General features: G+C 45.3%; 1 long non-coding RNA gene and 1 pseudogene across 1 annotated transcript in view; one reads left to right on the forward strand and one right to left on the reverse strand.

Annotated features, from left to right (window-relative positions):
- Nucleotides 1-13,685, forward strand: part of LOC129050089 (uncharacterized) — a 77,735-nt gene continuing 64,050 nt past the window's right edge. Inside the window, exons 1-2 of the long non-coding RNA XR_010137150.1 lie at nucleotides 1-329; nucleotides 7,984-8,076. This is a non-coding gene — a long non-coding RNA (uncharacterized LOC129050089). The remainder of the gene's footprint in view (nucleotides 330-7,983; nucleotides 8,077-13,685) is intronic.
- LOC100460932 (large ribosomal subunit protein uL6-like) lies at nucleotides 4,434-5,021 on the reverse strand (annotated as a pseudogene).

The following is a 13,685-nucleotide window of genomic DNA, read 5'->3' on the forward strand; positions in this document are numbered from 1 at the left end:
AGCAACCCTAGGACATTTCCGCCCTTTCCAGCCAGAGAGTGGTGGAGGGGGCATCCACATGGCTGGCTGGTACCTTCTTACTCTGGGGGGGTCTCCTCATGATCAGTTGCATAACAGCCACGGCGGTCCTTGCACTCTGGGGAGTTACCCTCCTATTCCCAGGGGATGAGCAATCTCTTTAAGGTCTTTCCTCCTGGGCTGGGAGCCACACAAGTGTGCCATGGAATGTGGAGCTCCTCCCTGGGCAGAGTGCCTGAGAAGTAAGGGGAGGATGACACCTCCCCCTGCAGTGACTCTTTAAGAGAAAAGGGTAAAAGGAGAAAATCCAGGTAAGAACCTCATCATGCCAGGAGAGTTAAGCTTCTCATAGAATGGTTCCACAGACGTTCAGAGACCTGCTGGCCAGGAGTGCTGGGTTTGGGGCCTGGCCATGCTTCTCCATGAAAGGAGAGAGATGGATGGTCCATATGCCTGGGCAGATCCTAATTATCCAAGCCTGCAGTTACTCTTGCATACATGTATATTACTTTAACCATCTTATTTGGGTAAGGTTTAGGCCAAGCATCATTACCTGGGGTGTTCAGGACCCCTTAGGGGTCTGTGGACAGAATTCAGGGCATTGGTAAAGTTGGGGGAAATGTTACCTATTTTCACTAACCTCTTCTGAAATATATAAAATATTTTATGAAATAGTAAAATCTGTGACTTTGTCATTTATAGAAATCATAGATATTTTTATATCACTTTACAGTTGTTGAAATGTCAATTATTCTCACCACCACTTAGAAAGTATGGAAATTAAAAAAAAAATTTTTTTTTTAATTTTTTAAAAAATTAAAAAAAAAAAGAAAGTATGGAAATTATTAAATCTGTTGCTAGATCCTTAATGCGTTCATAGGTATAGTAGTCCCCCTCTGCCCATGAGGGAAATGGTTCCAACAGCCCCAGTGGAACTGTGACTAGTACCAAACCCTACATATACCATGTTTTTTTCTATACATACATACATAACTATGATAAAGTTTAATTTATATATGAGACATGGTAAGAGACTGACAACTATAACCAATAATAAAATGGAGAAATTTTATTTATATATATATATATATATTTTTTTTTTTTTTTTTTTTTTTTGAGACACAGTCTCGCTCTGTTGCCCAGGCTGGAGTGCAGTGGTGCAATCTTGGCTCACTGCAAGCTCCGCCTCCCAGGTTCATGCCCATTCTCCTGCCTAAGCCTCCCAAGTAGCTGGGACTACAGGTGCCCGCCACCACACCTGGCTAATTTTTTGTATTTTTAGTAGAGACAGGGTTTCACCGTGTTAGCCAGGATGGTCTCGATCTCCTGACCTCATGATCCACCCACCTAGGCCTCCCAAAGTGCTGGGATTACAGGCGTGAGCCACGGTGCCTGGCCCCAGAGAAATTATATTGTAATAAAAGGTATATGAATGTGATATATCTCTCTTATTCTCAGAATATCTTATTGTACTGTATTCTTGTGTACTTTTCTTCTTGTGAAGAGAAAGGGATAGTGTGGGATGGTGCCAGGTTCCATCATGCTACTCAGAATGGTGTGCAATTTAAAATTTATGAATTGTTTATTTCTGGCATTTCTCACTTAATATTTTTGGACCATGGTTGACTGCAAGTAGCTGAAATTGCAGAAAGCAAAACCACAGATAAGGGGACGGGGAATGCTATACATATCAATATTGTATTATATAAAATATTTTTAATATTTTGATAACTCAATTTCAATATAATTAGTTTCATTTCAATATAATTAGTTTCATTTGCAATCTGATGTATTTTTTATGCAAAGCATTTTTCTGAGGCTTCACCAAACCACCAAAGGGGGCTGTGCTATAAAAAAAGGTTAAGAGCCTTGGGTTTAGGCTATGGAAGTTTTTGTTAAACAAGGAATCAAGGAAGTATTTTTGGAGTCTTCTAATTTTGAACTTTAAATATTGATGGTAATTAAACAAATTATTATATAAAATTCCTAGTGGCTGGAATGACTGCCTTATACAGAGCACCGCCACTCCATTGCAGCTTCTGGGTTGACATTTACAACAGAGGTGGTGCACAGCAGCTCCACCCAAATTGTTCCATTCTGATTAGGAAAAAAACAGGCTGACCTAATAAGTAATGGTGATGATATTTTAAAAAATGGTGGAGAAGTTGAGCCCTTAGTAAAATGAAGTTGCTAAACTCAAAAAACCTGTACTCCAGCAGGCGGCACCAGAGTCAGGTGCGTAGAATTCAGTTGCAGAAAACACAGTCGCATTTGCCATATAAAGTTAACGACGTTAATTTGAATTGTTTCTGTTGTAATTTTGTTTGAATTTGTAAGTTTTGGGTTTCTTTTACTTAGCATATGTGTCCTTAGCTTCATGTTTGTGCTTGCTTGAGTACATGCCCAGAGATCTAGGCATTTTTTCTTATTCTTTAATTGGGGGTACTTTACTCACGCACGAGAAATGTTGCGCTCTGTTACTTACTGATAACTCTTTATGTTTTCCTCTTTATTTATTTTTATTATTATTATTTTTTTGAGACGGAGTCTCGCTCTGTCGCCCAGGTTGGAGTGCAGTGGCGCAATCTCGGCTCACTGCAAGCTCCGCCTCCCGGGTTCACGCCATTCTCCTGCCTCAGCCTCCCAAGTAGCTGGGATTACAGGCGCGTGCCACCACGCCCGGCTAATTTTTTTGTATTTTTAATAGAGACGGGGTTTCACTGTGTTAGCCAGGATGGTCTCGATCTCCTGACCTCGTGATCCACCCACCCCAAAGTGCTGGGATTACAGGCGTGAGCTACCACGCCCAGCCCATGTTTCCCTCTTTAGTTCACCCCTGTTTCTTTTGAATGACTGAGTTCAGGTCTCAGACATTAGAGTGACTTGATTTCCAAGTCTTCCCAGATACAGGATTAAGTAGCAAATTACCTAGTAATTTCTGGAGATGTCAAGTGTGTGATTCCTGGGTTTGTCCCAAGTCACTTTTCCACATTATGAGAACAGAAGCATATTGGTGGTTTTATTACAGTAAGCCTTGTTGGACTGCTGTTTGAATTTCTCAAGGTACGGCTTCTTTGTCATGTAAGCACCAAGCAGGAGGTGAAGGGACCACAATGTCATGCTGCCAAGGGGACAAGTTGGGCTGAACATGTTGTACATAAATATTCCCCTTTCCTAGTCTACTTCTGGGAAAGCATTTATGTTTTCTATAATTATATTCATATATATAATATATATAATATATAAATATCTATGTGTGTGTGTGTGTGTGTGTGTGTATATATATATATATATATATATATTTTTTTTTTTTTTTGAGGCAGAGTCTCACTCTGTCACCCAGGTTGGGAGTGCAGTGGCACTATCTCAGCTCACTGCAAGCTCCGCCTCCTGGGTTCAGGCCATTATTCTCCTGCCTCAGCCTCCCGAGTAGCTGGGACTACAGGCGCCTGCCATAACACCTGGCTAATTTTTTGAATTTTTAGTAGAGATGGGGTTTTACTGTGTTAGCCAGGATGGTCTCAATCTCCTGACCTCATGATCTACCCACCTCAGCCTCCCAAAGTGCTGGGATTACAGGCATGAGCTACCACACCCAGCCGATAGATTCTTTCTTAAATCTGTGGCCAGGCCTATAATTGTTATAATGAAAATTAGAAAACCTACAAAATGTCACAGGATTAAACTTTAAAGTCTGTCTCAAAGGACTCACAAAGTAGTGATTCACTTTGACCCCCTCAAAGATCAAATATTAAGCAATTTACCAGTTAATGTTTTTAAATGATGTGTAGCCCTTATTGGACTCCAAGTTCCATTCAAGATGGCATTGTCATTCCCAGAATGGCAGACCTCTCTCTGTCCTGCTCCCCAACTAATCTTTTGAACATCCCAGCTGCTCACATTGCCCCTCCACAACATGATAGCTTTTCCAATTGTTCTGGTGACCTCACTGTATGTTTCCGTGTTACTCAACAGCCTGTGGAGTGGCGGCCAGCCTTGGACAGTGCTCTAGTCCCATGGCTGTGCCCTTCTTTGGGGGCAGCTTCCTCTTGGCATTGCCTCCTCCCTGCCCTCAGGAGACACTCTCTTCTCTGCCATCTTCCTCTGTGGTGTCGTGTCCTTACTCAAAAATACAAGTCCTTGTATCACCACACCTGACTCCTTGATATCGGGTGGTTTCTCTTCTGTCATTCCAGCTCTTGAAGTGTCTAGAAAGCTCAGTTTTACATTCCTTTTCTAGAAGAATCCTGGAAAATAAGTCTTCCAGGACCTGGCTGGAGGATACAGCTTGAGGAACATCACCCAGAGCAGCATTAAAGGATGTTTCTTTTTTTTTCCCCCCAAATCAATAGGTCTTTTATTGCATCATTTAAATATCACAAGTAGGTTTTAGGAGTCATCTGACATCTTGCTTCTGTAGCTGGACAACTCTTAGTCTTAGTCATCAGCCTGCTGAACAGTTCGTTTTTCAGAGACATATATGCCATCCAAAAATTTCCTGATATCCTTGTTTTTAACTGTTGTGGCTTGCTGAATTTGAAACAAGCTCAATGTTATTTTCTTCAAGGATTAATTCACCTTTTTGGGCTTGAGATACTGAACAAGCAACACCTGGTCTCATCTGAACCCTGTGGATGTATTTTTCACCCAAGAAATTTCGGATTTCAACAAGAGACCCATTCTCTTAGATAATGATGTTGATGGGGAAGTGAACATACACAGACCTCATCTTGTAACAGAAGCCCAGTGTCACACCCTTGATCATGTTCTGTATGTGACTACAAATAGTCTGAATGGTAACCAGTTCCTTTCTGTTACTGCACCATTTGTCAACCGGGAGCCTCTTTTTTTTTTTTCTTTCCAAGAAGATTGAGTTCTACATTGATGTGATTGAAGTTCCTCCACAGGGTTCCTCTGGGGCCTTTCACGATAACTGTGTCCTTTCAGAGTAATGTCGACATTTCTGGAATGTCGATAGTCTGATTGCTGAAAATGGTCTTCATTCTCACAGTAGATGCAGCAAAGAAAGAAAGGATGTTTCTAGACCATGGTTTTGTTTTTGTTTTGTGATAAAAAACACGTAACATCAATTTACCCTCTTAACAATTTTTAAATGTACAGCACAGTATTAACTACACACACACTGCTGTACAGTAGAGCTCCATAACCTTTTCATTTTGCATGACTGAAACTCTATTCCCATTGAACAATTCCCCATCTCCCCTCCCTCCCCACCATCCCCTGGCAACTACCACTCTACTTTCTGTTTCTATGAGTATGATTACTTTAGATACCTCATATAAGTGGAATCATACAGTATTTGTCTTTTTGACTGGCTTATTTTGCTTAGCATAATGTCCTCAAGGTTCATCCATGTTGTAATATGTACCTGAATTTCCTTCTTTCTAAGGCTGAATAATACTTCATTATTACACCACATTTTCTTTCTTTCATCCAACAATGGACATTAGGTTGTTTTCACATCTTGGTTATTGTGAATAATGAGGAAATGAATGTGGGCATGCAAATATTTCTTTGAGATCTTTATTTCAAGTCTTTTGGCTATATTCCCAGAAGTGGGATTATTGGATCATATGGTAGCTCTATTTTTAAGTTTTTGAGGAACCTCCATAGTGTTTTCCATAGTAGATGCACTATTTACAATCCTACCAACAGTGTGCAAGGTTTTCAATTTCTCTACATCCTCATCAATACTTGTTTGTGATGGGGTTTCCCTAGGTTGCCCAGGCTTGACTCACATTCTTGGGCTCAAGCAAACCTCCTGCCTCAGCCTCCTGAGTAGCTGGAACTACAGGCATGTGCCACTGTCGCTGACTAACACTGTTTTACAGTTTTGTTTTGTTTTTTATAGTGGCCATCCTAATGGATGTGAGATGATAATTCACTGTGGCTTATGATTTGCATTTCCCTAATTAGCCTTTTATAGGCTTGTAGACCATTTGTATATCTTCTTTGGAGAAATGTCTATTCAAGACCTTTGCCCACTTTTTAATCAGGGTTTTTTGTTTGTTTGTTTGCTACTGAATTGTAGAAATTCTTTATATATTCTGGGTATTAACCCATTATCAGATATATGCTTTGCAAGTATTTTCTCCCATTCCATAGGTTACCACTTCACACTATTGTTTCTTTTGCTGTTCAGAGGTTTTTAAGTTTGATGTAGTCTCATTTTTACTTTTGTGGCCTGTGCTTTTGGTGTTACATCTAAGAAACCATTGCCCATTCCAATGTCATGAAGGCTTCCTCCTATGTTTTCTTCTTGTAGTTTTATACTTTAAGTCCTTATGTTTAGGTCTTTAATCCATTTTGAGTTAATTTTTGTATATGACATAAGGTAAGAGTCCACCTACATTCTTTTACATGTGAATGTTGTTTCTCAGCACCATTTGTTGAAAAGACTGCCCTTTCCCCATTGTGTAGTCTTGGCATCTTTGCTGAAGATCATTTGACCATATATGTGTGGGCTCCCTATTTTGTTCCATTGGTCTATATGACTATCTTTATGCCAGCACCATACTATTTTGTTTACTATAGCTTTGTCATGTTTTGAAATCCAGAAGTGTGAGGCCTCTAGCTTTGTTCTTAGCTCTCAGATTGTTTTTTTACTATTTGGAGTCCTCTTAGATTCCATATAAATTTTTAGATGATCTTTTCTATTTCTGCAGAATATGCCATTGGTAGACCAGGGTTCCTTATCCTGTGGTCTCAGAATCCCTGGATGGCATTCAGGGTGCTGAGCGCCCCTGACACTTTGTGTTTCTACTGCTAAGCATTTTTGTCTGGTCTCTGCTGAGACATATGAGTGTTCCCAGGAGCCTACAGTCTAGGCTCCTAATTCCACACTTCACAAAGTCAAGAGTAATGGCCATGGGCAGTGGATTTGTCATGATGCAAGGGGGATTCACAAATAAGCATCAAATTCAAAGGAGCTCATGGAATACATATCCAGTTTTTTTTTGTTTTTTGTTTTTTTGAGACAGGGTCTCTCTGTCACTTTGGCTGGAGTACAGTGATATGATCATAGCTAATTTCTTTTTCTTTTCTTTTTTTTTTTTTTTTTTTGAGACAGAGTCTTGCTCTGTCACCAGGCTGGAGTGCAGTGGTGCAATCTTGGCTCACTGCAACCTCTGACTCCCTGATTCAAGCAGTCCTCCTACTTGAGCCTCCCAAGCAGCTGGAGTTACAGGCATGCGCTACCACGCCCAGCTAATTTTTGTATTTTTAGTAGAGACAGGGTTTCACCATGTTGGCCAGGATGTTCTCCATCTCCTGACCTCGTGATCCGCCCCCCTCGGTCTCCCAAAGTGCTGGGATTACAGGCGTGAGCCACCGTGCCTGGCTAACACTTGGCTAATTTTTAAAAATTGTTTTGTAGAAGTGGGGGTGTCTCACTGTGTTACCCAGGCTGGTCTTGAACTCCTGGCCTCAAGCATTCCTCCCACCTCAGACACAAAGTGTTGGGATTACAGGCATGAGCCACTATGCCCATTCAGTCTGACTTTATTATTACTTACTATTGTTGCTGTTGGATTCTTCAGTTAGCATTGTGATACTCTGGGGAAAATACTGCTGTCTTAATCTATACACTCATATAAGACTTTATTACATAGAGAACATTAACTGATTATTGCAATGGATAGTAGTTTGCCTAAAATGGATGTCCACTTTTCTCAAAATCTGACCTTCTCTGTTTGGCTCTCTGGTGGTGTATCATCATAGGCTATAAGTCCCACAGGAACTGGACAGTATCATTTTTATTTTTTTGTGTTTGTTTTTGAGACAGGATCTTGCTTTGTTAACAGCCCAGGCTGGAGTGCAGTGGCATAATCACCACTCACTGCAGCCTCAATCTCCCAGGCTCAAGCAATTCTCCCACAGCCTCCCAAGTAGCTGGGACCACAGGCATGCACCACCACACCAAGCTAATTTTTGTATTTTTTGTAGAGGCATGGTCTTGCTATGTTACCGAAGCTGGTCTTGAACTCCTGGACTGAAACAATCCACGTGCCTCGGCCTCCCAGAGCACTGGGATTATAGGTGAGCCACCTCTCTGGACCGCTAGTATCTTTTTTTTTTTTTTTTTTTTTTTAAGACAGGGTCTTGCTCTGTTGCTCAAGCTGGAGTGCAGTGGCATGATCTCAGCTCACTGCAACCTCTGCCTCCCAGGTTCAAGAGATTCTTGTGCCTCAGCCTCCCAAGTAGCTAGGATTACAGGTGTGCATCACCACGTCCACCCAATTTTTGTATTTTTAGTAGAGACAGGGTTTCACCATGTTGGCCAGGCTGGTCTTGAACTCCTGGCCTCAAGTGGATTTACCTGCCTTGGCCTCCTAAAGTGCTGGGATTACAGACATAAGCCACTGCGCCTAGCCCTGACAGTATCTTTTTTTTTTTTTTTTTTTGAGATGGAGTCTTGCTCTGTCGCCCAGGCTGGAGTTCAGTGGTGCAACCTCCACCTCCCGGGTTCAAGAGATTCTCCTGCCTCAGCCTCCTGAGTAGCTGGGACTACAGGTGTGTGCCACTATGCCCAGCTAATGTTTTGTATTTTTTAGTAGAGGTGGGGTTTCACTGTGTTAGCCAGGATGGTCTCAATCTCCTGATCTCATGAGCCGCCCACCTCAGCCTCCCAAAGTGCTGGGATTACAGGCATGAGCCACCGCATCCGGCCTGACAGTATCATTTTTAATTGTCCTTGCTCTAATCTTGTTAAGTGTAGGTGTTTGTGATGAAAATGTTACTTGTGTGTACGTTCCCTGGCCATGTCCAGCAGGTTAGGAAGCAGCTTCACAATGTGTTTACACATTTTGCTCAGTAGCTTGTATTCTTAAACTGCTATTGGAACAGTAACATTTTTTAAATAATTGTTAATTTAATAATTGTTAATGAGACTCTTGCTGGTTAAAACACAAGTGAAATAACAAGATCTTATGCTTTATTTTTCATAATTCAAGGCATCCCTTTCCTCCTGGAAAGCACCACCTGAAACATTAGGATAATGTTGCAAACATTAGGATGATGCCTCCTTGTACCCACAAAGCAAATTTGCCAATCTTGTGTTGGTTTTCCCCCTCTGCCCCTCTCTTTGACTACAGTGCTATGGCTTTGTCCTCATTCCTTTTCCCTCCGGAGCCACAACTTTTCTCAGGGGTGTAGATACTTTACCATTCAGAGTGTGCTGTCATGAGCATCACTGGTCAGAAAACCATTCATGCATTGCCAGGGTCATTAGTGAGTGCCTACCTTGAGCCAGGCAGGTGCTAGCATTTCCCCAGAGGAACAATACAAGTTGCATTCTGGTGACAGGCCTTGTGAAAATTTTGGTGGTCAAATATGTTAGGGAAATCCAGACTTACACAACATTTAAAAGATGACTGCAGAATGTTTATTTTTCCTAATACGTTAATGTGTCTCCTATATTTGCGTGAGAGGTGTAGACAACAGAACATACACTGTTCTTCTTCCCAACTTGTTTGACCAGGTAATCTCTTTTTCACAAGTGTGGAGATCCTCTGAATCCGCTTTGGGAAAGACAAGTTTCTAGCAGACTCACATCAGCTCTTAAACCAGCTTTGTTTATTGTTTCCTGTAGATAAACACATGTACCAAATGTTCTCACATACTTTTTTTTTTTCTTTTTCTGGTGAGACAGGGTCCCTATCTGCCACCCAGACTAGAGTGGCGCAATCACGTGCTCACTGCAGGCTGCGCAGTGGCGCAATCACGGCTCATTGCAGCCTTGACCTCCCGGGCTCAAGCGATACTCCCATCTCAGCCTCCCGAGTAGTTGGGATTACAGACGCGCGCCACCATCTGGTTAATTTTTGTGGAGACAGGGGTCTCTCCACGTTGACCATACTGGTCTCGAACTCCTGCTCTCAGGTGATCCTCCCGCCTAGGCCTCCCACATCGCTGGGATTCCAGGTATGAACCCCGTGGACGCCTCCATCTTCTAATTTCTGGCTGAGCCAGAAGATGACTCAGGAAAAAAAAGGGACTTCCGGTTTTAAAATGGCGACTTTACTTCCCCGCCCCCCAGAAAGCCAAAAACAAATATGCAGCCCCGAGATCTTCCCCAGCAACAATCTGGAGCTCAGATTTGAGGATGAGACAGATCCCGGGGGCACGGAGAAGTGAAAATCTTTCGAAAATCCTTCCGAGCAGGCGGTAGGAAAATCAGGCTTTCACATCCGCCACGCCCCTCCCCACCACTGAGTCCCACACCAGGCGCGGGGAAACTTTCCCTCCGCGCGCGGGTTCCGTGGTGAGAAGAGCGAGACCCAAGTGTCAACCAGGTTTCCCACCATGTTGGGTTTCCTGGCAGGAGCCGTGTCCTTGCCTCAGCCATGGAAAACGTGGTGCCTGCTGAGGGGAGCCACATCCCCAGGACTGGCAGAGACAAAGGGGACGGTGGACGGACCACCATCCCTGGCCCTGGAAATTGCTCTGTAGCCAATCAGAGCGGGTACTCAGCAGCGCCGAACTGGAGGAGGCCAGTCCCCAGGTGCTTGGGCGCCAACCCCTAGGCAGCCTTACCCCCAGGTAGACGGAGCGGGTGGGTACCGGAGCATTTATTGTATTACTCTTCGAACTGTGCGTATATTTTAGGTGTACTCCTTTGAATTTTTTTTTTCCAAAAGTTAGGTTTTCGGCCGGGCACGGTGACTCACGCCTATAATCCCAGCACTTTGGGAGGCTGAGGCGGGCAGATCACCTGAGGTCAGGAGTTGGAGACCAGTCTGGCCAACATGGTACAACCCCGTCTCTACTAAAAATACAAAAATTCGCTGGGCACCATGGCTCACGCCTGTAATCCTTGCACTTTTACTTTGGGAGGCCAAGGCTCGCGGATCGCTTGAATCCAGGACTACAAAGACCAGCTTGGGCAACATGGCGAAACCCCGTCTCTACCAAAAAAAAAAATTAAATTAAAAAAAAAATCCCAACAACAACCACCCAAAACTAAAAATTAGCCAGGCGTGGCTGCCCACACCTGTGGTCCCAGCTACTGGGGAGGAGGAAGGATTATTTGGGTCCGCAAGGTGGAGGGTGCAGTGAGCTGAGATCATACCACTGCATTCCAGCCTGGGTGACAGAGTGTGACCTCGTCTACAAAAAAAAATTGTTGGCTGAGCGCGGTGGCTCACGCCTGCAATCCCAGCACTTTGGGAGGCCGAGGCGGGCAGATCACAAGGTCAGGAGATCGAGACCATCCTGGCTAACACGGTGAAAACGCGTCTCTACTAAAAATATAAAAAATTAGCCGGGCGCGGTGGCGGGCACCTGTAGTCCCAGCTACTCGGGAGGCTGAGGCAGGAGAATGGCGTGAACCCCGGCAGGCAGAGCTTGCAGTGAGCCGAGATCGCGCCACTGCACTCCAGCCTGGGCGACAGAGTGAGACTCCGTCTCAAAAAAAAAAAAAAAAAAAAAATTCTTTTTGTAGAGGTGAGGTCTCGCTATGTTGTTCGGGCTGGTCTCGAACTCCTGAGCTCAAGCCTCCCGAGTAGCCGGGATTACAGACGCGCGCTACCGTCCGACTAATTTTTGTATTTTTTGTAGAGACGGGGTGCGAGGTACGGGGGGGCAGTGGGGTGTCTCTCCATGTTGCCGAGGCTGGTCTCGAACTCCTGCCCTTAGGCGATCCTCCCGCCTGGGCATCCCACATCGCTGGGATTCCATGCATGAACTCAGTGGGCGCCTCAGTTTTCTAACTTCTGGCTGAGCCAGAAGATGATTGAGGGAGAAAGAGGACTTCCGGTTTTAAAATGGCGGCTTGACTTCCCCGCCCCCCAGAAAGCCAAAAACAAATATGCAGCCCCGAGATTTTCCTCAGCGAGAATCTGGAGCTCAGATTTGAGGATGAGACAGATCCCGGGACCACGGAGAAATGAAAATCTTCCGAGCAGGCGGTAAGAAAAATCGGGCTTTCACATCCGCCAAGCCCCTCCCCACCACTGAGCCCTGCAGCAGGCACGGGGAAACTTCCCTCGGCGCGCGGGTTCCGTAGTGGGAAAAGTGAGGCCCAAGTGTCAGCCAGCTTTCCCACCATATTGGGTTTGCTGGTAGGAGGCCTGTCCTTGCCTCAGCCATGGAAAACGTGGTGCCTGCTGAGGGGAGCCACATCCCCAGGACTGGCAGAGACAAAAGGGACGGTGGGCGGACCACCATCCCCGGCCCTGGAAACTGCTCTGTAGCCAATCAGAGCGGGTACTCAGCAGCACCGAACTGGAGGAGGTCAGTCCCCAGGTGCTTGGGCGCCAACCCCTAGGCAGCCTTACCCCCAGGTAGACGGAGCAGGTGGGTACCGGAGCGTTTATTGTATTACTCTTCGAACCTGTGGGTATATTTTATGTGTACTCCTTTGAATGTTTTTTTTCCCCAAATGTTTTTCGGCCGGGCATGGTGACTCACGCCTGTAATCCCAGCACTTTCGGAGGCTGAGGCGGGCGGATCGCCTGAGGTCAGGAGTTCGAGACCAGCCTGGCCAACATGGCGCAACCCCGTCTCTACTAAAAATACAAAAATTTGCTGAGCACCGTGGTTCACACCTGTAATCCTTGCACTTTGGGAGGCCAAAGCTAGTGGATCGCTTGAGTCCAGGACTACAAAGACCAGCCTGGACAACCCGGTGAAACCTCGTCTCTACTCAAAAAAAAAAAAAAAAAAAAAAGAAAAAGAAAAAAAAAGTCCCAACAACAACCCAAAACCAAAAAATTAGCCAGGCGTGGCTGCCCACACCTGTGGTCCCAGCCACTCAGGAGGAGGGAAGATTATTTGAGCCCGCAAGGCGGAGAGTGCAGTGAGCCGAGATCATGCCAGTGTATTCCAGCCCAGGCGAAAGCCCGGGTGACAGACCTTGTCTCCAAAAAAAATTTGTTTTTGTAAGGGTGAGGTCTCGCTATGTTGTTCGGGCTGGTCTCGAACTTCTGGGCTCAAGCAATCCTCCCACCTCAGCCTCCCGAGTAGCTGGGATTACAGACGCGCCACACCATCCGACTAATTTTTGTATTTTTTGTAGAGACGGGGTGGGGGGAGGGGTCTTTCTATGTTGCCGAGGCTGGTCTCGAACTCCTGCCCTCAGGCGATCCTCCCGCCTCGGCATCCCACATCGCTGGGATTCGTCGTGAGCCAGTGCCGCTTCCATCTTCTAACTTCTGGCTGAGCCGAGATGATTCAGGGAGAAAGGGAACTTCCGGTTTTAAAATGGCGGCTTGACTTCCCCGCCCCAGAAAGCCAAAAACACATATGCGGACCCGAGATTTTCCCCAACTACAACCTACAGCTCAGATTTGAGGATGAGACAGATGCCGGCGGCACGGAGAAGTGAAAATCTTCCGAGCAGACAGTAGGAAAATCGGGCTTCCACATCCGCCACGCCCCTCTCCGCCACTGAGCCCTACACCAGGAACCAGGCACAGGGAAACTCTTCCCCGGGCGCTCGGGTTCCGTGGTGAGAAAAGTGAGGCCCAAGAGTCAACCAGGTTTCTCACCATGTTGGGTTTCCTGGCAGGAGGCCTGTCCTTGCCTCAGCCATGGAAAACGTGGTGCCTGCTGAGGGGAGCCACATCCCCAGGACTGGCAGAGACAAAGGGGACGGTGGGCGGACGGCCATCCCCGGCGCTGGAAACTGCTGTTTCCAGGAGAGGCTC

Source organism: Pongo abelii, chromosome 16 (genome assembly GCF_028885655.2).
Source record: "Pongo abelii isolate AG06213 chromosome 16, NHGRI_mPonAbe1-v2.0_pri, whole genome shotgun sequence".
Lineage (NCBI taxonomy): Eukaryota > Metazoa > Chordata > Mammalia > Primates > Hominidae > Pongo > Pongo abelii.